A 27,211-nucleotide genomic window follows, 5' to 3' on the forward strand; every position below is an offset into this window, starting at 1 on the left:
GCAGGGTCCTTTGGCATGCTCACAAGCAACTACAAAGATTATTACATAAACATACTTTTCCATGTAAAAAACTACAATAGAGGGTTTCAGGAAATATGCCAGGTGCAGGGTGCCCAGGATCTCCAGTCCCTCAACAAGAGTAGTGCCCATATGGAGAAATTATTCGGTGTGATCCGTTTACAAATCACACGAAAAACGTTTCCAAAACTTTTTTTTCCTTTCCAATCAGGAATGACTTGTCTTTCATAGGTAAAGAACAACACAAAACAGCCTGAGCCAACACGTGTTTCGCGTCACAGACGCGTCTTCAGCGTCAGACTAAGTCAAATATAGGGATGAAAATGACTCTGACATCATGTAAACCAGAATCCACTATCAATTGTCTCTGTAGGGGATGGTCTATATTCACGCAGAATTACAATGTCTCCATTAATTTAAACACTAACCGTTCTTAATAAGCGTAAAGTGCAAGATTCTGTGATGTACTTATCGATGTGCTGCTGTCCCACTGTGGAGTTTTCTGCAGTCACTGTGTTGTCTCTCAACAATTTCTCTATTAAGTGGCTAGTGGACCCTGTGAAGAGGAACAATCTGAAATCCTACCCACTTGGAGATAGCAGATTTATGCCACTTTCTGTATAATGTCAAGTTGAATTCTCATCTTCATTAACTTGCTTGATAAAGTCTGCATTTTGATGAAGCAGCACTGAGATAAGCCTGATAAGGCAGACTTTGTGATCAAAAAGTCAGTGGCTGGTCCAGGTTGGGTCTGGTGACCTACTTAAAGTGCGCCACAATGTTGCACTGCTACGTATTTCGAGAGTTGTGGTTGGGGTGGAGATGGAACCTTTAATCTTTATGTCTGCTCACCTCAACTTTGAATAAATCCTCAACCCCCCATCTTAAAGCATATGAACTATGATAACACCGTATATGTGGACCTGCCTCTGACACCTTCACAGACTGCAGCTTTCACTATATCATTATCACTCCACGATCAAAATGGATTTTAGCAAAGTTTCTTGATCGGTTCAACTCCGCACTAATGGCTTCTATGGATGAGCACAAAATGGGACAGAGTGCAAGCTGCATGCCCCGTTGACTCAGTGACTCCATGACATAACCTGCAATCCACAGCATATATATAGCCTTCTCGACGTTAAGGTTTGTTACTAAGTGGCTGGCACTAGCTGATCTCTGAGTGCAGCACCAGGTATGGAAAGCTCTCTGGTAGAAATCAGAAGCTCTTCACTGTACCAGAGCAGAAGACTTTGGAAATACTCCTGGTCTTTCCAAAACTTATGTCAGCCTACTGAGGGCAGAGTTTACAGCACTATTTGTATCTTTTTCGTTTTTTTAGGGAGTTCTGACAATTAGTGCAAAGTGGGCAGTTGTTAAGCGACTTATAAAGAAACTGACATTTATTTACAGATTCATTAATTTTGATTGTCTGTATTATTTGTAAAGAACAACGTACACCACTCAATGTATTCCTGACGCTGGAGACAAAAAATAACATCTAACTAGGAACCTGTCACCCAAAATATGAAGCTTGACTGCCAAAACGAGCAGAATAGTCATCTTCAAAGTCTTCCTAAACACTGAGTTGTTCTTGATCTGTTTAAGTTAAAAAGTTTGTGTAACCCATAATTTAGGCCAGAGGTACTGAAGGACGCACCCACCTCAGCAAAGCATTTTGATTTGTGGAATATAGAAAATACTACTCTAGGAATGAAATAGTCATAAGGGAACACAGTGTTAAATGGAGTTAGCCAAAATTTACGACTCTTTCCTATACGAGCACTTATAGAGGAGAAATAGGCACTTAAATCATACCTAATGGTCCACAGCCAACCCATGCAAACTTCTGCGAGGTTCTGATGCCGGATCAAATTTTCACAGGTACAATCAGTAGCAAACAACAAACTTTTGTACGTCATGGGAGCCTGGCAGTCACATCGTTAGGAAGCCAAGACATAGGTGGTACAATACCCTGGGCTAAATACATGCATGAAGCCTTAACCACGGCAATCAATATTTTTAAGACTGATGGCACGACTTTAATGAGAACACACAGAAGATGAAAGCAAAAGCTGGACATCTCATTCATCTGAGCCAGCAAGGAGAGGTTCTGATTCAAGATGACCCAAGTGTCAATTTTCTCTGCTCAGCTGGATTTGTGATTGCCAGTCATCAACAGCTCTGTCTATCTTGCATAAGGTTTGACCCATTCTTTTCTGGATGCTAGCTAAACACTCTTTAATTTTCAAAGCCGGCCATTCCAATCTGGCTAATCTCTTGGCCTATTCAGTAATGACAACCACATGAAGTGTCAGAGAAGTCCAGGAAAATTGCTTTTTTCCGTGCCCCCATCAACCATCAGAGAACCAGGTATGATCCAGGGCAATTGCCAGTGCTATGATCTAGGGCAATTGCCAGTGCTGTTTCTACCCTGTATCCTGGCAGAAATACCAGCTGCTAAAGATCAAGGGCCATAGAAATTTCCAAATTTTCAGAGTTCTTTAATTCCAGTATTCCTTGAATCTAGCCCAAGGCAGCATGAAGTGTAATGCTAGTCTTCCACAAATCCGGAATACTGAATTGATATTCAGTTTGGCGCAGGGTAGCCCCTCCTTACTCCATTGATGTGCAGTTTGATGGCTGAAGATCAGGTCATTAGGTTTGATCACATGGTTTTACCATGTGCATTTACAGTGTGCGGATGATACTTTTGAAAATGTGTTTATTTGTTTTTAGGAAAACTTGATAACTTCTATTCATGTTACTACATATTATGGATCTCACAGAAAGTGATATGTTACGTGGCTTTCAAACTACAACAATATCGAACATCTGTACAGCATGCAGAAAGAGCTTAATAGTCAGTATATATCTAACAGGAAGTACACCTGTCAGCTGAGGACACCACAATGCATCCAGTTCTGCATGCTTTTTGACCCAGCCCCAGTTTTCAGCACATATATACTGCTTTGGAGTTCTCTATGTGGTTTGCCTTACATTATAATGCTGATGGGGCTTATCAACTGAATCAGGGTCTACTTTCTGTAGCACAATGGACAAGCCCACCCTTATTGTGAGTTTTGTGCTTTATGTTTTAAAAGCATAATCACCTCTTTTTCGGTCTAGCCCCATTTCAGCATATTGCTCTCTACCCAACTATGCCAGGGGAAAGGGAAGCCGTCCATTGAATGATGCGTGCTCGCTTTTGGTGCAGTGCAATGACTAGATGAATTATTGTATTCAGTGATTTGTTTACCTGGGGTCTAGCTATCAAACTGAGCATGCATGGGAATGTAGAGGTTGTTGTCTGCCTATCCAACCATTCAGTCTGTCCGTTATGTCACTCCAAGACTCCTCAACGCCTAATCATGTAACAGATCCCGCTGTAGGTTCTTTACATCTGGGGCCAAAGGTCTGCTGCTGTGGGGTACATTCTGAGTATCTTGGCTGGAGTGAGGGGTAGGCAATGAAGGTAGTTAGATTGAGTGAATCTGAGTCTGGCATTTCTGGAGACTTTAATGACATTTCGAAGACTCGATGTTAACTCTGAATCCATCAAGACCATATTTCCCAAATCTCTCTAAATGCACACAATTTTCCCAGCTCTTCAGAATTCAGTGATTTCTACAGATTAGATATGCTGTGATGACAAACCTCTGCTGAAATCAATAGTATTCTTGTGCGTGTTCTGTGTTCATTTCTTGCAGAGAAGCCCCCAGAGAATTTTAATTGTCATACATATCACAGTGTGTGTAACAGACTGACCAGCAGGTATGTTGTATTCTTGCTGTAGGTCCACAAAGGGTACCAGACTACACAATTCGTACATCTGGACTACATTTATGATATCAGCTGCATGCCACTGTGCCACTTTTTACCCGTTCTTTATAGCAGGCCATGTCTCGTACCACCCCCAGCGTATCTTGGACGCATAAGGTGTGTGCGTCTTTGACTACTGCAGGTACTTATGCCGGCAGTGCTGTGATACCGTCAGTAACCAGATCTTGCAGTTACCCAGAGAATTTTATGAAGTTAGAGCTTTTCCATAGAAAGGGGTTCATGACAGCCACTGCACGATCTATTGAAGATGGACCACAATAAAGTAACTTTCAAAGCCTGAGGGTCCAAAGCCCCTTTTTCTACGGGCAAGTATACCTTAGTGATGGACAATCTGTGCCTGCCAATTCCCCAAATGAGATTGGCTATTGTGGGCTACACGTTACACTTGCTGTGGAAGGGTACCAGCTCTCCCTCGTCCTGAAAGGCCCTCTGTTACCTTTATAGCAGTGCTTAATTTGTGCTTGCTGTTTCCTGTGCTAAGCACCGGCACTTATTTGTGAGGGGCGGGGCTTATTCTTCTGCCTCAAGCATTTGCTGCGAGCAAAAGACATATGGGAAAGACGGAACAAGGAAAAACTAAAAAGCGTCATAAAGGGAGAAAGTAGAAAGTTGCAGATGACCTGAAGGGGCAGGGGTGGCCGTAAATGGATTGAAGAGGACCGAGATGGCTTCAGGATTACGCTGCCTTAGTATTCAGTGCTGGCAGATTTTATTACAGCAGCCTCTTGTCTAAGAGAAGGGCTGTGAGCACCTGCACTTCTTTATTTACAAATTAAGCACTGCTTTATAGGTAACTCTTTATGGATCATATAAGGTGAGAAGGTGGCAGGTCGGCTACTTCATTTAGTGTGGAATTTTTTTGCCTGTACATAACAGTAAAACTAAAAGTGTCCTTTCGCTCTCCAGGGCATGAGATGATTAACAAACTCAGCCGGATTCTTTCGTTACATGCAGCCTAGCTTCTCTTTACCAGAAATATGCCTGAAGGATCTGTTTTCTGCTTTGTATGAAGTTAATTAAAGGAGTCCGTATACCAACAATAGTGGTTTTGCTTCTTACTCATTCGCCTTAGTTCAGTCAGGGGGGAGCTTGCACTCCTCCATGGGGATCAGCTGACAAGACGAACCTCCATTTGAGTGATCACCCACTGGTTAGATAAAGCTTCTCTGGAGCAGACAGACTAACCCAGTCCAGGTTCGGAGACAATAGACTTTGAAACTAATCTCTAGCCCTGCTCTGCTCCTGGATATGGTCATTTGCTACACTGTCCACAATCTTCTAAACTCAACAATTGCATTTACAAACTGCACAGCTTTTCGCGGAGGGTGGTGAATTTTAAGAACTTCATTTCCTGACAGGGTCTCAGCAGTGCAATAGAACTATGGACGCCTCCGTCTTAAGCAATATTATACATCATCAGGCCCACCAGACTCCAAACGTGGAGCATAGAGCAGCACTCTGTCCGAGGCCAGTCATTTAACGACCTCCAGTTCTAGTTGTCTGTTTCCATGTAAAAAGTAAGAACTCCCTCTGGCCTCCGCCAATCACTAATAAACAGTCACATACTCATGTCTCTGTCAGACAAGCATGGGTAACACTGACTCAACTCATAAACAGGTTGTGTCGAGAAAAAAACACTGTGGTCACTTTGCTTTTAATGTTTGGGTAGAATTTGTTAGTGATACGCCAGGTCAAGTGGGGATTACTGGTTCAGGTTCATCTTTATTTGCATAGTTACTTAAAACTATTGCAGTAAAACGCCCAACATTTAGAACTTAAATATGAATAGCATACAATATAGCACATAAATGCATAAGATAATTCTCTTACTCAGATCACTCAAAATTTCCTAGAAGAAACACAACATGTCATATGGAAAACTTGTACATAAAATCATCTCTTACTCTAATCAATTAAAAGTCCCGAAAAGGAAGCACAAAGGGCTGTGTCAAAAGCCGGTCCGAGGCAGAGGGCCCCTGAGAATAAAGGACGTTAACCTGTGCCTAAACCAAGACACAATCTTTGTGCAGAAAGTGCGAGGAAGTCCGAGAAAGTGCTATGTGCTGATCAAACTTAGGACTGATCTAACCTGGTCGAAGGGAACTTCGGCTAAAATAGAAAGACAAAAGTGCATGTGCACACGTAGTTAGAATCAAGTAATTGAGGTGACCCTTGGCAGCTTTCTGCTCACCAGACCGAGGAATTTTACGAAACAACAGTTCAGCTGTGGGTCTTCGGGAGTGAAGCAGGCCAGCACAGCCTGTCTCCGCGAACAAATCCCTCTTTTATGAAATGGGTCTTTCAAAAGTTGTCTCCTTTCCTTCAGCAGCTCTTCACAAGAGCATAGCAAATGCGGTACGTCTTCAATACCAGTACAGCACAGGCGGCAGGTTGTTGTTATGGGATTTCACAACCAGCGTGGCCAGTGCAAAGTGGTGATAACTGGATCTTCTAGTTCAGTGTTCTGTTTTGTGCCTGTAGTTCACAGAAGTATTAAGTTAACTTCTACCACTCTCTATAAAGAGTTGAATGATGAACATTATTAGCGGTAGAGTGACTCTCTCAGAGAGCTTACTACCTGTAGAGCCCATCAGCAGGCAAATGGTTGTTTCCAATATAGGTGCTGCATTCAGATAAAGGCAGAAGGTAAGGAGGCTTTCCTCATTCAGAATGTGAGGTATTTGTTGACCTCAGATAAGGTTATAGACTAAGATGGCTCCTTCCTCTTCTTTAGTTTCTAAAACAGTTGTTTCCTTCACATCAGGATGGGATTAAATAGGCTGCTTTGGCTCTACATGGGTGAAGTTGTTGAGTTCTGATCATGTTTGGAGTAGGCTGGCGCTTCTCATTCATCCTGGGAGGTGGTTGTTGGCTCCAGGTTGGCTGCTCTGCACACTTTAAAAGGGGTTTGTTAGCTCAGATAAGACCATCATATGGGGCAACTATTTTCGCTCAGTCTGGGGGAGTACGTTGACTTCAGAACAGGGTAAATTGGCTGCCCTGACTTTGGAAGTTGTTGGCTTTAGATTATCATACAGAGCAGTTTGGTTGCTCCACTCAGTTAACAGCTGGTATGTGGGCTTCCTACCAGATTAAAGTGATTGCCCTGACTTTGTTTAGTATTTGTTGGCTTTTGATCAGCTCACACAGTAGGTTGGCGGCTAAGCTTAGTTAAGAAGGAATTGGATGGGATCAGATCTTCTTGATTTGCCAGATTTTGAGACTGATGCAGCAATATTACCAATAACATTACATAGACCTGATAAAGTGTCTTGTATGTTATGCGCGTCTCCTCTGAGATGATAATTTAAAAATTGCAATTTTATACAGGGCCCACGACTTCCATTTTACAGCTCTCAAAAATGCCTGAAATGCTTCAAAGTTGAAAAATGACACCAAATAGGTCAGAATTTAGTTGTGACTGACATGTTGCAGTTGCCATGGTTGAGAGTACCCGACGTCCTACTTCATATACACCAAGCAGGTTTTTTGTTGTAGCATAAGGTATGTTTTATCCCCCCTTATCCCTACTTAGAGACCACACTAAGATAGATGTCATTTGACTATATTGTAATGTATCATAACTGACTGGAGACACTGACACGTGATGGGGCTGGTTTAACTGGTGTTGATTGTTATATTGAATACATATGGGTCCTCCAATCTCTATGTGACTCTCTTTATAACAGATGATTACGATGCCACCAGTATATGCACATGTGATGCTTTCTTACCTGCTACAGATGAGAACTTGTTACCTATAATATTTGATATATATTGGCGTAATTGATATTGGTTGACTACCCTGTATTGTTTGAAAGGAATAAAAAGATTTTAAAAAAAAAGAGGTCAGAATTTAGTGTTAGAGATTGTTCTGCAGTGAAGCAGATTTAGTCTCACGGGGTCTGGAACCAGACAAACTTCCTCTGCACGGCCAGTCGTTTTGCCAGTGGACCGCCCCCACCCGTAGTACTTATGTTTACCTACAGATATTTACACACAAGTAATACAAGTCAGAAATCAATTAGGGCTAGATGTATCAAACAGCTTTACCCATTCTGTGTCTATGGGAAAATGTGTTCGTACATATGGTCCTAAATCTCACCTGCGTGTGCAATACTCATGCAAAAGCGCATGAATGCTCAGCTGTACTTGTCACTGTAGGAAATAAGATTTTGTTATGATTTGATCCAGGGCCAATGGGAATAACTATTTTAATATTGAGTCTACGAACCCAAAGGTGACCGGTGGTACTGTTACCTTACTCAAAGGTTCTCCTTTCATCAGCCAGGAAACAACTAAGGCTGAATCGTCCCTTTCACCAAATCCATCTCAAAACGTTATTCATTTTTTTTGTTTTAAACAAAAAGGGGATTTACCAACGAAATTAAATTAATGATATCCCCTTGGCCATAATATCGATAATCCTATTGGCACTATCAAAAAAGCTGAGCACGGGAAGAAAAATATGGATGTTAAAACAGTTTATTTGCACAATCCTGAGTGAGAAACAAGCACTGGGTAAATGTGGGAGCAAAAAAACAGACTGAGTAGATGGAAAAGCATGGACACAACTGGTTATAAAAATGCTTCTGACGTAATAAAGGAATAGAGGACACACTCTTGGGGGAAACTGGGGTCAGATGGCAGGATTTCAGACACAATTCCAATTAGCATGATTGCTTAATGCCAGGTGTTTGCAAGCACAATCTGAAGACATATAAGGAGTTTGCATAAAGACTCTGGAAGCAGAAAGTGGATGTTGTATGGTGCGTAAGGGTGTACCTGGTAAGGTGAGGCAAATTAAACAAATTAAGGTTTAGATCAAAGGTGGTGTCCGGCGAGGGTGGAGTAAATAAACGATCAAAGCACAACTGGATACACTAGCTGATTAGGGAAATGACCTATCAGAAGGTCAAACCCTTCAGAGGCGATGTAGCCTCACAGTGAGTGGGTCAACATGCCTGACTTTAGAGTAAAATTAACATCAATCAATCAATCAATCAATCAATCACAGACATTTATAGAGCGCGCTACTTACCCGTTAGGGTTCCAAGGCGCTGAGGGGGGGAGGGGGGGGGGGAAGACTGCTACTGCTCGAAGAGCCAGGTCTTGAGGAGTCTTCTGAAGGCGAGTAGGTCTTGAGTCTGTCGGAGGTAGGTAGGGAGCGTGTTCCAGGTCTTGGCGGCGAGGTAGGAGAAGGATCTGCCGCGGGAGGTGGTTCGTTGGATGCGGGGGACGGTGGCGAGGGCGAGGCTCGCGGATCGCTGTTGGCGGGTCGGTGTGTAGAAATTAAGTCTGTCGTTGAGGTAGGTGGGGCCGACGTTGTGGAGTGCTTTGTGTGCGTGGGTGAGGAGCTTGAAGGTGACCCTTTTGTCGACGGGAAACCAGTGGAGCTCTTTGAGGTGAGGGGTGATGTGGCTGTGGCGGGGTGCGTTGGTGATGAGTCGGGCTGAGGTGTTTTGGATGCGTTGGAGTCGTTGGAGGTGTTTTGCTGGGATTCCTGCATAGAGTGCATTGCCGTAGTCCAATCTGCTGCTGACGAGGGCGTGGGTCACTGTCTTCCTGGTGTCGGTCGGAATCCACTTGTAGATCCTGCAGAGGGTGCGGAGGGTGTTGTAGCACGAGGAGGTGACGGCGCTGACTTGTCTGTCCATGGAGAGTGCGGAGTCGAGGATGAATCCTAAGTTGCGGGCGTGGTCGGTGGGCGTCGGAGCCGTTCCAAGGGTGGTGGGCCACCACGAGTCGTCCCAGGCAGAGGGGGATGTCCCTAGGATGAGGATTTCTGTCTTGTCGGTGTTGAGTTTCAGGCGGCTATTTCTCATCCAGTCGGCGACTGCTTTCATTCCTTCGTGGAGGTTGGCTTTGGCGGTGGCGGTGGCGGGGTCGTTGGTGAGGGAGAGGATGAGCTGGGTGTCATCGGCGTAGGTGATGATGTTGAGGTCGTGACGGCGGGCCACTTGTGCGGGGGGAGCCATGTAAATGTTGAACAGCGTTGGGCTTAGGGAGGAGCCCTGGGGGACGCCGCAGATGATGTTGTTGGCTTCTGAGCAGAAGGGTGGGAGGCGGACGGTCTGTGTTCTGCCGGAGAGGAAGGATGAGGTCCAGGCTAGGGCTTTTTCCTGGATGCTGGCTTCTTGGAGGCGTGATAGTAGGGTGTGGTGGCAGACCGCGTCAAAGGCCGCTGAGAGGTCTAGGAGGATGAGGGCGGAGGTCTCGCCGTGGTCAAGCTGGCGTCTGATGTCATCTGTGGAGGCGATGAGGGCGGTTTCGGTGCTGTGGTTGCGTCTAAATCCGGTTTGTGAGGGGTCGAGGACGTTGTTGTCTTCGATGTGGCGTGTCAGTTGAAGGTTGACGATCTTTTCTGCGACTTTTGCTGGGTAGGGGAGGAGGGAGATGGGGCGGAAGTTCTTGAGGTCCTTGGGATCGGCTTTGGGTTTCTTGAGGAGGGCATTGATGTCTGCGTGCTTCCAGCTTTCCGGGAAGGTGCCTGTTTCGAAGGAGGCGTTGATGATCTTGCGGAGTTGGGGCGCGATGATAGAGTCGGCTTTGTTGAAGATGTGGTGGGGGCAGGGGTCATTCGGTGATCCGGAGTGGATGGTGTTCATGATTTTGCGTGTTGCTTCGTCGTCGACGTTGGACCAGGCAGTGATGGGGTTGGCGATGCTTGGGTTTGCGGTGGTGACGGTGGTGGGCGTGGTGGGGGTGTTGAAACTGCTGTGGATGTCAGCGATCTTGCTGTGGAAAAAAGCGGCAAGGGAGTCGCAAAGTTCTTGAGAGGGCGGGATGTCACTGACGTTGGCGCTGGGGGCGGACAGTTCCTGTACGATGCGGAAGAGCTCTTTGCTGTCGTGTGCGTTGTTGTCTAGGCGGTTTTTGAAGGAGGACCTCTTGGTGGTCCTGATGAGGTGGTGGTGTCGGCGGGTGGCGTCTTTGACGGTTACGTGGTTGTCTGGTGTGCGATCTTGGAGCCATTTCTTTTCCAGTTTCCTGCAGGCGCTTTTGGAGGCCAGGAGTTCGTCCGTGAACCAGGAGGCTTTCTTGCTGGCGAGGTTGCTGGGGGGTTTCTTCAGTGGGGCGAGGATGTTGGCGCAGTCGATGATCCATTGTCTGAAGTTGCAGGCCGCGGTGTCTGGGTCGGTGGGCTCGTTCGGTGGGTTCTGGGAGAGGGTGCTGAGAAGTTGTTCTTCGGTGACTTTGCCCCAGATGCGGCGGGGGAGTTGGCGGCTGTGGTGGTGTGCGGTGTTTTTGTTGTAGGTGAAGTGGATGCAGTGATGGTCGGTCCAGTAGGGTTCGGTGGTGTCTTTGAAGGTAACGTGTTCGCTGGTGGAGAAGATGGCGTCCAGTGTGTGTCCGGCGGTGTGGGTTGGTGACGTGACGAGTTGTCTGAGTCCGAGGTTCGTGAGGTTGCTGATCAGCGTGGTGGAATTGTGGTCGTTGTTGTTCTCGAGGTGAAAGTTGAGGTCCCCGAGGAGGATGTAGTCCGTGGAGGCGAATGCATGGGTGCTTGCGAGGTCGGCGATGGCGTCACAGAACTGGGTCCATGGTCCGGGGGGTCTGTAGACGAGCGTTCCTCTGAGGGTGGTGTTGGGGTCGGTGTGGATCCGGAAGTGTAGAAGCTATGCGGTGTTGAAGTGGTCTTCGGTGTGGGTGGTGATCTTGAGGAAGGATTTGTGGACGATGGCGAGTCCTCCTCCGTAGCCGTTGATGCGGTCCCTGCGGGAGATCTTGTATCCGTCTGGGATAGCGATGGCGATGTCTGGCGCGGATGAGTCGTTCCACCATGTCTCGGTCAGGAAGGCTACGTCCGGGGCGGTGCTGTCGAGCAGGTCCCAGAGTTCTACGGCGTGTTTGCGTGCGGAGCGGGTGTTGAGGAGTATGCAGCGGAGGAGGTTTGGTCTGGTGGTCGTTGGCTTGGAGGTTCGGTCGCAGGAGAAGTGGCAGTTGCGGCAGGCGAAAGGTCCGTGGGTGTGCTTCGGGCGGCTTGGTAGCAGTGTTGGATTTTGGTTTCGGCCGTTGTTGAGTGCGTGGAGGGAGGCGGCGTCGTAGCTGAGCCTGGGCGGAGTGGAGGGCGAGGTCCAGGGGTTCTGGCGCTGGGCGCGGTCCGGGCGCAGACGGGCTTGCCTCTGGCGCGCCTCCGGTGCGGTCGCGCAGCGACCTGCATTAAGAGGGGGTGGAGGGAGGGAGGAGGAGCTGGGGGCGGGAGGGGGGTGGGGCCGAAGCGGCGGGAAAACGGGCGAGGGAGCGGCGAGTGGGGAGGGGGGGTTGGAAATAATGCTAGGTAGCTAGAGGGGAGGGGGAGGTGGGAGGGCAGGGGGTGTAGGGTAGGGGAAAAAAGTCAGGGAAGCGGGCGGATGGCGCTGGATTGGGGGTGGGGGGGTCAGAGGAGGAGGGAGACGCGCAAGGGGAGAGAACGAGATCAAGCGCACAGAGAGGACAAAAATAATAAAGTGACTACTAGGCAATACAGATACAGATACGGAATACAGATACTAGTGAATATAGTGGGCACAACAGAGACAACAGCACAACAGAGACAAAAATGAAGAGACAAACGAAGTGAATACAAACACGACAGAAGCAAACCTTACTGCCCACCACTGGGCCACCAGGGATGAGGCGCAGGCGGGGGCCTGCGGTTGGAGGAGGGCCTCGAACACGGGCCGCAGCGGCAGTCAGGGACAGAGCACCTGCAGGGTGCGCTGCGCGGCGGGGGGAGCATCCTGTCCTGACAACAAGGTCAGAGAACGCACCCTCGAAGCGCAGCGACCTGCATTAAGAGGGGGTGGAGGGAGGGAGGAGGAGCTGGGGGCGTGGCCGAAGCGGCGGGAAAACGGGCGAGGGAGCGGCGAGTGGGAGGGGGGGTTGGAAATAACGCTAGGTAGCTAGAGGGGAGGGGGAGGTGGGAGGGCAGGTGGTGTAGAGTAGGGGAAAAAAGTCAGGGAAGCGGGCGGATGGCGCTGGATTGGGGGTCAGGGGGGTCAGAGGAGGAGGGAGACGTGCAAGGGGAGAGAGCGAGATCAAGCGCACAGAGAGGACAAAAACAATAAAGTGACTACTAGGCAATACAGATACAGATACGGAATACAGATACTAGTGAATACAGTGGGCACAACAGAGACAACAGCACAACAGAGACAAAAACGAAGAGACAAACGAAGTGAATACAAACACGACAGAAGCAAACCTTGCTGCCCACCACTGGGCCACCAGGGATGAGGGTGGAGGAGGGCCTCGAACACGGGCAGCAGCGGCAGTCAGGGACAGAGCACCTGCAGGGTGCGCTGCGCGGCGGGGGGCGTCCTGTCCTGACAACAAGGTCAGAGAACGCCTAGTTTAGACCTTCTGAATGCGGCACAGCAGGTGCAAAGTGATATGCTGTTGTATAACTGTGGGAGAATCTGACACGCTGTGCCTGGTTGCCCTAAACATTTAACGTTCAGTTTTCAGTTAGGGAAATAGGCATGAATATGTAAAAGCAATGTGTCCAACAGGGTGCAGACAGGTAAAGTTAGCTGAGAAGCATGGAGTGTGTGTGGAATGGATGCACAGAAAACCAACTCGGTGAGTGTAAGAAGAGCTTGAGAAAGCAAGAAATGTCCAAGACTTTGAGGTGACATGCCATGGGCAACCCCACAAAGTGGTTCCATTTAATGTAATTTAAAACGAGGTGGCATAGTGGATCTATTGTAGCTCTGGTTCAGTGTGAGGCTTGTGGGCACACTCTTTAGAACTTTATTTTCAAACCTTAGCATCCCTCTCATCTATCAACATGATACATTGGTCATGAAATTACTTACAGATGAGAAAGCTCAAACATAGGATAACACCATTGTACAAAAGGCCACCAACAATTCAAGGATTTACACTAACCGGCTGTATTCTATGCTCATGAGGAAGAGCATCCCTATCTGACAAAAGTTCAAAATGTGGCCTCTTCATGAAAAAGGCAGGGGACCCTTACTAATGCCTGAAGTCTGGCTGTATTGTATACCTGGCAACATCACAAAACAAAATAAAATGATGGATGGAGTGTTAAAACTTTTCAATCACCCACCCCTAGTCACAGATCTGGGTTTAATCCATCATTATTTTGCTCACCAGGTCACCCCAGTTTGGACCCAGCCATATGCAAATCAGTCTTGACTCTGTACCCCATGGGAACAGTCCAGCCCGAACTGCCAGGCCAGGTCCTCCCTGGACTGGAAACAAACATCAGGGGACCGGTTTCAGGGTATCACCCTTCATCAGCCAGGCTAGCTTGAATCCAGTGGTGCAGCGAGCAAGGGACCCACGTCTGGGCATACCTTAGCCACTTAGGCACACAAGGCAACATCACAAAACAAAATAAAATAATGAATGGAGTGTTGAAACTTTTCAAACACTCACCCCCATCACAGATCTGTTCTCTTTCCAGTCCAGGGAGGACTGGCTTGGCAGTTCAGGCTGGACTGTACCCATGAGGAATAGGGTCAAGACTGATTTGCATATGGCAGGGCCCAAACTGGGGTGGCAGGCTAAGCAAGAGAACAATGGATTAAACCCAGATCTGTGACTGGGGGTGAGTGGTTGAAAAGTCTCAGCACTCCGTCCATCATCCTTTTGTGTAGTATTGTATACTAGCCTGAATTCACATACAACAGTCATTTCACATGAGACTGAAATGTATACTGTGAGGCGACTGTAGAGCATTAGGGTTGCTCATTGCTAAGGTCATAAACCTGTTCCCAAGCCTCCTAAAGCACAGGAATGAACAAAGTTCATGCCGCAATTACACAAACCACAAGAACATAATAATAAACAATAAAAAGGAGAAGGATTGATTCTCAATTGCTGATATCCCCTGTGCATGCAGGCAGCGGGTTCATAATAATTTGTGAGCCACACCCTGTAACCCGAGTAGGTGTGAGCACCCGGAGCACACTAGTGGTACCCTTCAACATGTAAACCATTATCTAAAGGCTCAGGCTTCCAACCACTATTTTCCTACACAGGATTTGCGTCACCACACATAGCTAATTGTGATACTGTGGCAGTGGACCCTTTGACACCTTGGAACACAGAAACTACAGAGCGTAGAAATGGAAGCAAAGAATGTTAAGTTATATTTTAGAAAAGCAGTTAAGTTTTGGGAAGTGGCTGAACCAGAGCTGAAACGCTACGTGAAAAAACATCATTCCCAATTCAACCTGATGGCTCCTGATTTCTGCCTGCACCACCACCATTTCTACATTCTGGCGACAAGCTCATAACTCACGTTACCACAAGGAGGCTGAACAACAAGTGAATCCAATTTCCAGCACGGACGCTGAAAATATAACGTGTTGAGCTGATAAGGTAAACAACTGCGGAAATCAAAATAGCTCTTTGTGGGTGGTAGCCCAAAGTGGAAAAAAAACTAACTTCTCATCTAAAGAGGCCCATATGTAGTGAACATGAGAACAGATATCCCCAAATACGAGCTTGTGAGTTTATGGGGGGGAGGGGCATTTTTAAGCCTGGCAGAATCCATAAGAAATAATAGAAGACATCTTTGGTTTTCAGTCAGGCACACTGAAAATAAGTGCCTCGAGAAGCACATATAAAACAAGAAAATTGAATTTTAGAAGCTGTAGGAAAACATAACGAAATTCACTCATGTGAAAAAAGGAGAAAACATTTTTTAAATAATATTATTTATGACTAAAACGGGAGAAGAGATTGTTGAAAGTGAGTGAATCAGTGTTAACATCCTCGGACCTGGTAGAGGTAGAACAAATCAATTTAATGGATAAGCAAGAAAACACTTTCACTGTTATTGTTTCGTAGGCCAAAGCCTTTTGACATGCTCGAACAACAGACTTTACCTTCAAGGTGGGAAAGATGGACAAAAAGGTTTAAACATTTCTTAAAAACCACACTAAAACATGCACCAACGAGCAAGCAAGAGACTTTACAGCTCAATCTAGTGGGGGATGAACTAGAAAATCTAACTATGACACTCCCCGAGTAAGGTGCAAGTTATTATAAATCACTTATAAATTGCCTTAATGAAAGCTTTGGCCCTCCACTAAACAGAGATGTTGAGAGGTGTACTTTTAATAATGGATGTCAGTCTGAGGAATAATCCATGGAAAATGTTATTACAAGATTGTGCCCATTTGTAGAATCCTGTCCATTTTATAGATTTAATCCTGATAAAGCTACACGACTACAGATAATTGAAAGCTGAAGTTTAACAGAATACAGGAAAACGTTTTTGGAAAAATAATCAACCCTTCGAAACCTATTAAAATGGCTTAAACAGAATGAAAGCAAAAACAAGTGCAGTTAACACAGAGCAATGATAGATGAAAACTACAGAACAAATGTGACAGATGTCAAACAATATCAGTGCAAAAAGGAAGAAATGAATAAATAAGAGAAAAGAAAAGAAATAATGTTAGACATGTGGACTACAATTTTCAGATACAGAAAGTTGACCAGCTATACAGGGAGTGCAGAATTATTAGGCAAATGAGTATTTTGACCACATCATCCTCTTTATGCATCTTGTCTTACTCCAAGCTGTATAGGCTCAAAAGCCTACTACCAATTAAGCATATTGGGTGATGTGCATCTCTGTAATGAGAAGGGGTGTGGTCTAATGACATCAACACCCTATATCAGGTGTGCATAATTATTAGGCAACTTCCTTTCCTTTGGCAAAATGGGTCAAAAGAAGGACTTGACAGGCTCAGAAAAGTCAAAAATAGTGAGATATCTTGCAGAGGGATGCAGCACTCTTAAAATTGCAAAGCTTCTGAAGCGTGATCATCGAACAATCAAGCGTTTCATTCAAAATAGTCAACAGGGTCGCAAGAAGCGTGTGGAAAAACCAAGGCGCAAAATAACTGCCCATGAACTGAGAAAAGTCAAGCGTGCAGCTGCCACGATGCCACTTGCCACCAGTTTGGCCATATTTCAGAGCTGCAACATCACTGGAGTGCCCAAAAGCACAAGGTGTGCAATACTCAGAGACATGGCCAAGGTAAGAAAGGCTGAAAGATGACCACCACTGAACAAGACACACAAGCTGAAACGTCAAGACTGGGCCAAGAAATATCTCAAGACTGATTTTTCTAAGGTTTTATGGACTGATGAAATGAGAGTGAGTCTTGATGGGCCAGATGGATGGGCCCGTGGCTGGATTGGTAAAGGGCAGAGAGCTCCAGTCCGACTCAGACGCCAGCAAGGTGGAGGTGGAGTACTGGTTTGGGCTGGTATCATCAAAGATGAGCTTGTGGGGCCTTTTCGGGTTGAGGATGGAGTCAAGCTCAACTCCCAGTCCTACTGCCAGTTCCTGGAAGACACCTTCTTCAAGCAGTGGTACAGGAAGAAGTCTGCATCCTTCAAGAAAAACATGATTTTCATGCAGGACAATGCTCCATCACACGCGTCCAAGTACTCCACAGCGTGGCTGGCAAGAAAGGGTATAAAAGAAGGAAATCTAATGACATGGCCTCCTTGTTCACCTGATCTGAACCCCATTGAGAACCTGTGGTCCATCATCAAATGTGAGATTTACAAGGAGGGAAAACAGTACACCTCTCTGAACAGTGTCTGTGAGGCTGTGGTTGCTGCTGCACGCAATGTTGATGGTGAACAGATCAAAACACTGACAGAATCCATGGATGGCAGGCTTTTGAGTGTCCTTGCAAAGAAAGGTGGCTATATTGGTCACTGATTTGTTTTTGTTTTGTTTTTGAATGTCAGAAATGTATATTTGTGAATGTTGAGATGTTATATTGGTTTCACTGGTAATAATAAATAATTGAAATGGGTATATATATTTTTTTTGTTAAGTTGCCTAATAATTATGCACAGTAATAGTCACCTGCACACACAGATATCCCCCTAACATAGCTAAAACTAAAAACAAACTAAAAACTACTTCCAAAAATATTCAGCTTTGATATTAATGAGTTTTTTGGGTTCATTGAGAACATGGTTGTTGTTCAATAATAAAATGAATCCTCAAAAATACAACTTGCCTAATAATTCTGCACTCCCTGTAGAGCAACTGTGTGGAAAATATGAAAAATATAATCAAGTCACATATGTATGCAAAGAAAGGATAAAGAAACTATAGCAAAGGAAAATATTAAAAGGTGGAAGGAACTAGAAAAAAGAAATGACAAATACACTAGACAAATGGAAGATCACATTGTGATTCAATGCAAGAATTTTCAACACAAGAAAACTTAACAGAATGACATGTGATGCAAGAATGCATGATACAGAGAATGAACAAGTAAGTTTAATACAAAGGGATCATGTTAAAGAGACATCAACGGTGGATATTTTTGTAGGTTATTACAAACACTGCCTGTCCTAGATAGTGAAGCAATTATTTTGCATGCCCCAGAGTACAAAAAGATGTTAAAAAAACACCTGCACTTAGTCCCTCGGATATAAATGTATTTCAATTGGGATGTGGACATCCTGTTAAAAGTAAAGGAAAATTTACAGAAATCCTTAATTATGAAAACACATCAAGTGAAGAGGAGATTCATGTTCTGCAAAGGGAAGTACCAGGTCTATGTCTCTTAAGTAGCGAAACTGCACAGTTAATGGCCCTAATTGTGATGACTTTTTATTTTACAACACATCACCCAATGCTAGGAACGTTTCCAAGTTTATTTTGGAGATTGGCAACTTGAAAGAAAAAGCGATTACTCTTCACATAAATGAGTTGCTCAAGCCAGTGGCACTGGTGAATACAATGGTACCAATACATCTAAAAAGCAAGGTAGAAGATGCTAAAGCAAGATATTGTTGAACCAGCAACTGGCCCGAAACCTTGGGTTTCCCCAATATTTGTGGTGCCAAAGCACAAAACAGGTAACAGTAGAAAATGTAAATATGGGAATTCCTAACACTGTGATAGAAAGAGAAAGACATGCAGGGCCACATGTAGATGATAAAAGCTACCTTACTGCTGCTTAGGTATCTTCAAGGTTAGACCTATATAAGCATCATCATCATCATCAATTGAAAATAATGTTCTCTACACATCTAGGGGTATATAGGTATAAAAGGTTAGATTTTGGGAAATGCTTAGCTGCTGAAATACTTCACAATAAAATAAAAACATTATCAGCCCGGGAAAAAAAACTGTATGAATTACAGGAATGATATCCTGTTTTTGGAATAACTCAGGAAGAACATGATTATGCTTTGATGAAAAGTATGTGAATGTCTAAGTGGAGCTGGTCTCACTTTGAACACTGAGACGTGTGAAGTTGGTAATCCAGATTTAACATTTTATGGTTATATTTTTTTTTACTAAAGAAAGAATGGCTCCAGATAAAGCTAAAATGTAATCTGTGGTAAGTATGTTACACCCGCAAGTTATGTAAAGGTTACTAAGTTCTAGGTTTTGACAGTTTTTGTGTTTGATATTTTAAAGACTATGCTACTATAAGTGTGCCATTACGTGAACCGATGTGGATGGAATGAATATTGTGAAATATCATTTACAAGGATCAAAAATGACATTTCTTCTGCAATGCATTTTGTACATTTTGACCCCACACTTGGAACAGAATTAATAGTGGATGCAACTGCAGTTTGATTAAGGAAATACCTGTGTAACATGTGCCATGAAAGCAAACTATCAGACTTGTAGCATCACATGCTAGCAGAAGTTTACTTGACGTTGAAAAAACACAATCTCAGCCAGAAAATAAATCTTGGTAGTTGTCTGAGAATGTCAGCATTTACATAATGGTTTTGAAAAGAAAACCTTTTGTAGTTGTTACTGATCTCCCAGCATTAATAGCAATTTCTGGCAACACAAAAGTGAGGATGGCACCAAGCATTGAAAGATTGAGCATGGCGTTAATGGATTACAACTCTAAAATTGTTCACACACTAGGAAAAAAAAAAAATCCAGCAGATTATTTATAGAGACATCTTTCTTTTTTCTAGGGATCAAAGTCAAACAACTTTGTTTGAAGAATATATTTGTTCCATAATTAAAACTGCTACTCAGAAATGGATCTCAGAAGAAGAGCTAATAGAACCTTGGACAACTGATCAGACAATTCAGGAGGTAAAAACAAAAAAATCAACATGAATAGGGAGACATGTGGACCACACAATATTCGTACCCTTAAGAGCTGATAAGAAAAGTATCCTGTTTTAAAAAATGTACATGATGGGCTTGTAATTGCACCATTTGGTGTTATTTTGCAAGGAACAAAAATATTCATATTCTTTGCACAACAGAGAAGTGTGATTGATGTTGACCTTGAAAGCCGTAGAGGAATAACGCCAACAAATATAGGTTTTTAAGTGAGAAAGTGTGGCTCCCAGTGCTACACAGACACGTTGAGTACGCTGTTCAAGCGTTTATGAGTAACTCAAAAACAGTTCAGAGAGCTAAGCTAACACAAGTGACATTACGGAACCAATCCTCATGGCTCAAATGGGACCTGTAGAGAGCCATCCGGGCTCTCCAATACAATGTATCCTGTTCTGCGCGTCCGGGCGGAGCGCAGGACAGAGTTGTTAAATAAAGAAGGAGCCGCGCTGACGCAGTTCCGTTTAGAGACTCAAGCCGTGTGGAGTCTCTGTGTTCCTGTGCGCCGCAGTGTAAGGGCCTAGCCCACTACATTGGCGACGAGGCGGGCACTCATGCACCCCGCGTCACACTGCCCGGCCCGTACACCGTCTCCGGTTCCAGGAGCAAGGAACCCGACAGCGCGCCAGTAGAAGAAGGCGTGGAAAGAAAAAAAAAAAGAACAAAGACGTAAGACGGCGCGCCGCACCCCAAGGTGAGCCCTACCTCTGTTCGGGGGAGCGGGCCGTGGGGATCTGTGTTGCCGCTGGGTCCGCAGGCACACAGCACCTGGCCTTGCACTCATGATTGGCCACGTTTGTCTTTTCCAGGAATAGCTTCCATTTTCTATGATCTAACGCTTCCTTGACTTGGCTCAGTACCAGGTCTTCCTTGGTAGCATCTGCAATCTCTGCTATACTCAGGGCCTTGGGAAAGGCCGACTGCACAATCATGTTTACAAACACTTCAGTGCTCTCCTCATCACTCTCTTGAGAATAATCAGCCTTCATTGGAGCTGGATGACGAGACAAATAGTCTGCGGGGTTATTCACTCCTGGTCGATATGTAACTGTAAATCGATAGGGTTGCAGGAGAACGTTCGACCGCTCTATTCGTGGGGGCGCTAGTCGAGGACACCCGGCAAAGAGTGCGACCAGCGGCTTGTGATCTGTTACCACCTGAAACTCTTGCCCGAACAGGTATAGGTGGAAATGCTTGCATGCCCAGCGAATCGCCAATGCTTTGCGCTCTATCTGGGCATATCGTGTTTCAACAGATGACAACGCCCTACTGGCGTACGCAACTGGAAGCCACTCGTGAGGGTTTTGTTCCTGCAAGAGGACGGCGCCGAGCCCTACCAGGCTGGCATCTACTACCACCTCTGTGCGTTTGTGTGGGTTAAAGTAGGCCATTGTTGCCTTATCTAGTAATGCTGTCTTTATGTTCATGAACGCCTTATCAGCTGCTGGGCTCCATTCCCACGGTGCCCTCCTTTCGTGAGCTGTCGGAGAGGCTCTGCCATTGTCGTAAGTTGTGGAATGAACCTCCCGCAATATGTCGCCATGCCTAAGAAACTTCTGACTTCAGTGGGGTTCTTGGGAATCGGTGCTTGGCGAATGGCGTCCGCAGATCCACCTGTAGCCCCTCTTTGGAGAAGACATATCCGAAAAATTCCACCGACGTTTGGTAGAACTCGCATTTCTTTTTGTGGAGTGTCAATTCCGCCTCCACTAGCCTCTGCAATGTGGCCCTGAGATGTCGATGATGTTCCTCTCTAGACTTGGAGTAAATGAGGATGTCATCACTCAGATTGATCACTCCTGGCAATCCTGATAATGTTTCTCTTATCACATTTTGGAAGACTTTGGCTGCCGAGGATACCCCAAAGCTTAGCCTCTTGAACCGCCGGAGCCCGACATGAGTGGAGAACGTTGTAATGTTTCTACTCTCCGGATCCAGCTCCAGCTGGTGATACCCGGCATTGAGGTCCAATTTCGAGAACCACTGTGCCCCATTCAGATTCGCTATGATGTCATCGATCGTTGGTGTTATGTGTCTCTCCCTCTTGATGGCCTTATTGGGAATGCGCATGTCAACGCACAGACGGATGGCTCCAGGTTGCTTGGGTTTAGGGGCTATCACCAACGGTGAGACCCATGGTGTTGGACCCTCCACCTTCTCAATCACTCCCGAGTCCTCTAGCAATTGTAGTTCCTTTTCCACCGCTGGCCGCAAATGGAATGGCAAACGTCGGTGTCTTAGGTCAACTGGCGTGATTCTTGGATCTATGTGGAGTTTGATCTTTTTATCTTTGAGCCGGCCCAATCCTTCGAAGAGCTGCGGAAATTCGCTGATCAATCGCTCAGCATGGGAGTCGTATACTTGCCGTGCAAAGAATACCAACTCCAGCTCTTCTGCGGTGTGACATCCCAGCAAGGTACCTTGGTCTCCAGTCACCACATAAAATTTGGCCTGTGTTGTGACCTGCCCACTGGATACTGCCACTTCCACCGTGCCTTTTAGAGGGAGGGGTTCTCGGCCCCCGTAGTTATATATTTTGGTGGTGGTCGGGGGTAAGCGACGGCGTTGGAGACAACTGTTCGAACAAGGTGTCATCCATGACGTTCACCGATGCCCCTGTGTCTATGAGGACGGTCGCCTATCTGCCGTTAATCTGAATGTTGCTCATAGGTGGTAGTCGCTTTTTCTGTTTTCCTTCACCAGTGAATGAGATCACGAAGATGTCCTCGTCCTCATCTTCTTCAAAGACTGGGTCTCTTTGGTCCTTGGTTGTTCTGGACTCGTCGACATTCTTGGTTATACTCCTGACTTTGACGTCTTTTCCTTTCTGGTTTCCTTGCCAGCCTTTCCCTGACCTGCACACCTTCGCAAAGTGATTGTCTTTGCCACACTTATTGCACCTTTTGCCTTTCGCTGGCCACCCCATTGCCGTTTTAGTTCGTACCCGCAGCTTCCACAGGTACGTGTTCCCTGTCTGCCGGAGTCCGGTCTGCGGCCTGGCGGTTGACAAGTTTGTATGGCGTCCACTTGCTCTTCCTTCACCTGGACTGGGCGTGTGTTAGAGGCAGCGGCCATCGACTGTCCCCTTGCTGCCGCCATGGCATCTGTCCGGCTCGTCGATAGTTCATGGGAACGTGCCAGAACCAAGATGTCGTCAAGGGACATGCCCTGCTGGCGTAGGATTAGTTTTCGTAGTGCGTTTGACCGGCATCCCTGAATAATCTGTGCCCTGATCTCCTCTTGTTGATTAAGACCTACACACGAGCTTGCCAATTTTCTTAAACGTGCATAGAACATATCCATGGACTCAACGTCCGTCTGTTGCGCCTGTCGGAGTTTGAAACGTTCGAAGTCCGAGTTTAACTGTGGGTCAAAGTGTTTATTTAGGGCTTCAACCGCCGCATTAAAGTCTGATTTATCACCGGTAACTGGGAGTGAGTCAAATAGTTCTTGCAGCTCGTCTCTTCCCATTAATAGCTTAAGCGACCTGCGCACCGCCCCATCGGTCTCTCTTGTGGCGTAGAAGTAGTTCTCTAGCCGATTTAGCCACAGGCGCCATCTTGGCGCCGCAGTGGCCGGGTCAATCAGTTGGCTGAACGGGGGCAGCGCAGTGACTGAAGAGTGAGTACTGGTGCCCGCCTGCGCTGGCACCTGGGGGTTTTCTTGTTGTGGAGCGCTCATTGTGCTTTTGGTCTTCCAGGTACTTTGCTATTATTGCAGAAATCTTTTGATGAAGTTATGTTTGTATGTTTATTTTTATTTTATTTATTTTTTCTCTCTCTGTTTTCTTCTCTTTTCTCTCTTTTTAGAGGTGATTATTTGTTTGTTTTTTTCCTTTTTTTTTTTTTCTGGGGGGGTTCCGCCCACGTGCCCCTGTGTCTCCCTGCTGTCCTGTCTTGGGTATATATTTTTTTCTTCTGCCTCTTTTTTTCTTTTTTCTTTTTTTTTGTATTGGGGCTCCTGCCCCTCTGGCTCTATACGCTGTGTTCCCGTCTCCTGGGGAGCGCAGCGCGAGCGTACATGGCCGCCGCCTCCCTGGGTGTTGAACGGGCGCTGCCTGCTGCGCACCGCTTCCGCACGTCGCTCTTTATTAATTAATTTATTTTTTCTGAGGCGCGCGCTCTACATAGCCTCCCTGTTATGCGCTGACACAGTTCCGTTTAGAGACTCAAGCCGTCCGTTGGGCTGATTAGACAAAGTTTGCTCGAGTTAGAGCTATTAGCATTTTAAACTCCTAACCGTACTTTTCCTGCCACATAAACTGAAAAGTAAAACAGTTTCACATAAGTGACTGGACAGCTGCCATGAATGTGAAGTAGACACCCAAAAGGAAACAGAACTTAGCTCGCAGTGACATGTATCGGCAAAAGGGCAATATTCATGTAACCGGCAAACATGCAATTATCCAGGTAACAGGGTCGATGTCATTCAAAGCGCTCAATTACTGCACAGGAGATCGCGCCGCCTACGAAATAAAAAGTAGTCCAGAAACCATATGGAAAACACCAAGCCTCAGATGCTTCCGGTGGTTGACTGTGCGCTAAAGGAGGGCTAAACGCCGGAAAAGGCATGACGTGTGCATGCCTTTCACTAATGAAGTCAAACGTATTTTAAAAGGCAAGTCCACGAACCAACCAAACTGAAGTGCGTGACACGGGCATGGTTAAAAGCCCATAGAGATATTACACCAGGGACAGAGCGCTTTGCGCACTCGACCCTAAAAGGTACAAGCAGAAATACTTCCCATTTTAATAGCTTTAAACAGATGGCACCTAAAGAATCAGTTTCAGGACTCAACAGCTTTGAACAATAAAAACGGAAGTGAAGTTATTCAGAATAAGTTTGGCTTTGATGCGCTGAATGAAAGTTATGCTATTGATTTATCATCACGAGTCATTATAAAAGATTGTAATAACATTAATAGTGTTCCTAGAAAGTCAACGAGGTCCATTTAGAAGCCTCAGAGATTGATTGAGCAATGCTAATTAAGCCTGCTAAAAAATGTATATTTAAATATTTTATGTATGTATCTATTTTTAAAGGGGGGAAGACATGATATTGTGATAGTGCTCCCTGCAGCACATTGCAGCACAGAACATACAGAGCTCAGAACTTGAGGTAAAACAATTATGTTTTAGGAAAGCAGTTTCGTGCTGGGAAGTGGCTGAGCCAGATTGCGCTGTAGTGCTGTGGCAATAAAACGTCGTTTGCAGATTAACTTGATGGCTAGTGGTTCCTGTCCGCACTACCAACGACATCACACTAAAGTAGGAAATCCTAGACTAAAGGTAGGAACGGAACTGACTGTGGCACTTCACTGGGTATAGAGCACCGCCTACCGCCCAGGATAAATATTTTATTAACATCTACTGGTAACTCTACATCATAGATTTTATTTGCAAAATCCCAATGCACCAGTTTCATTATTGCTGCTCAAGCTACATGAAGCTAGCAGCTCTCCTGCTGCTTATTTTAGATCAGCGCAAATGGCAAAAACCTTATTCTCTGAGGAGGTAACGGGAGAATGTTAAGCTGTTAGAATTTCAGGACATTCAATTACTATGCAAATGCAATTTCTCTGGATCAACAGATGATGTTAATAGACTCTATAAGCACTCCTGCGGTTTTGCTTACTGCCCAAACTAGAAGTGCCTGGTGAAGGGTCCGTGTGCATAGTGCAGAGACTGGGAATCTGTTCCGTTAACTGCTTACACACATTTACATAGTGGGTGTTTAGTCAGATAAATGCTGAATAAAGAGGCTTGCACAGACAGTGGCATTTGTACAGGACTTCGAGGTGGTGTGTATCCACAAATCTGCTTATGGTTTTCCAGTCTACAGGTTAGAAGTAGGAAAACTAGGGGTGTGAAATTTTATAAAATATCTACTTGTCCATGGGACAGGCTGCATCATAAATCTACTTGTCCTGCAAAAAACTCTACTTGTCCCTATCGTGCCAACAACACATTATGGCTACAATTTCATTATATAAGATCTCTTATATTAGCCTCTTTGATGGGAGTGATCTAGCTCCCCTTTGATTGCATAAATTGGATGTCATGTAGTGTAAATATTTATGTTCAGACTACTGTCCATTAGAATAAATACAAAAATTGTTTGTTTAGGGTAAAACAGTGGATGTCGGTAACATGATGATTCATTACCAGAGATTAAATATATAGTATTAAAGCCAGTGCCTGATCAACATGTCTGTATGGGTGGTACATATTGTGCACCATAAGGTTTTTACATGTCTCTTTTTTATATTTGTGTATGCCATTATTTATGAATCTGTTTTTTAATGTGGGGGAATGAGGTGGTGTCTTTTGTGCTGTTGTCTATTGGTAGAAAATGTTAATATATGCATAGCTGAGGATTGGGGTATTAGATGCATTATATTCTATGTGTTTGGTTGCAGCCCTGACGAAGTTCATGGGAAGAGAACAAAATGCAGAGGCTGTGCTCCAGGTACCACTGGCAAAAAGAAGAAGAATAAATAAAGAAGTTGTGAATGCACACTTTTGGACTTGGAATTGAAATTTAGGTGGCCACATCACATTGGTGCACCATCAATTATAAGGATTGGATATCTGGCCTCTACTGGGGACGCATCTTGGGAGCAGTGGGTGCTTTTGCTGCTGTGCACATATTGCGCATATTGGGACTTTTTAAAGGACAATTGGCACTTTAGGGGGGAGGTGCAGTGTCATTAGGCTTGCTGCTTCTTGCTTTGTTGAAAAGTTAAGCTAGTTTGGGCCCTGGGACTAGGCCACAACAGTCAGTTCTTTTCTACCTGGTCCATGGTGTCGAGGTGCAGTGTTGTCCTGGCTTTCCGTGGTGCTGAACGGGGCTCACAGTGCTGATTTTACCACTAGCACAACAATGCTGGCAAGTAGATAAAAAATCTCAGCTGTGGCTTGAACCAGGCCAGTGGTTAATAATGGGCTATTTATGTTAAATAATTTACATAGACTCTCCGACAGGCAAAGGGGCTTCAATGTTTCTATTAGAAACGTCTTGAGATCTTTGTCAGGATCTATTGAAACATAAAATGTTATAGAGTACCTTCTGGCTAATAAAGTTATATTAGTAGGAGAAGAATTATCATTAGTTATTACTGCGAACTTGAATTTCTCCAATGTGAGGTCAGAACTGAGAAACAAGCATTGGCAAAGCCAACAGGTCTGTCTTTAATGTGCCAATACACATAAACACAGGCATTTTAAAAACCTGTTAACATGCACA

The 27,211-nt window shown here is 45.2% G+C and overlaps 1 protein-coding gene across 4 annotated transcripts in view; it reads right to left on the bottom strand.

Annotated features, from left to right (window-relative positions):
- The window catches only part of RABGAP1L (RAB GTPase activating protein 1 like), a 1,234,468-nt gene that overhangs the window by 1,013,296 nt on the left and 193,961 nt on the right, over positions 1-27,211 (bottom strand). The window lies entirely within an intron of this gene.

Source organism: Pleurodeles waltl, chromosome 4_2 (assembly GCF_031143425.1).
Source record: "Pleurodeles waltl isolate 20211129_DDA chromosome 4_2, aPleWal1.hap1.20221129, whole genome shotgun sequence".
Taxonomy (NCBI): Eukaryota; Metazoa; Chordata; class Amphibia; order Caudata; family Salamandridae; genus Pleurodeles; species Pleurodeles waltl.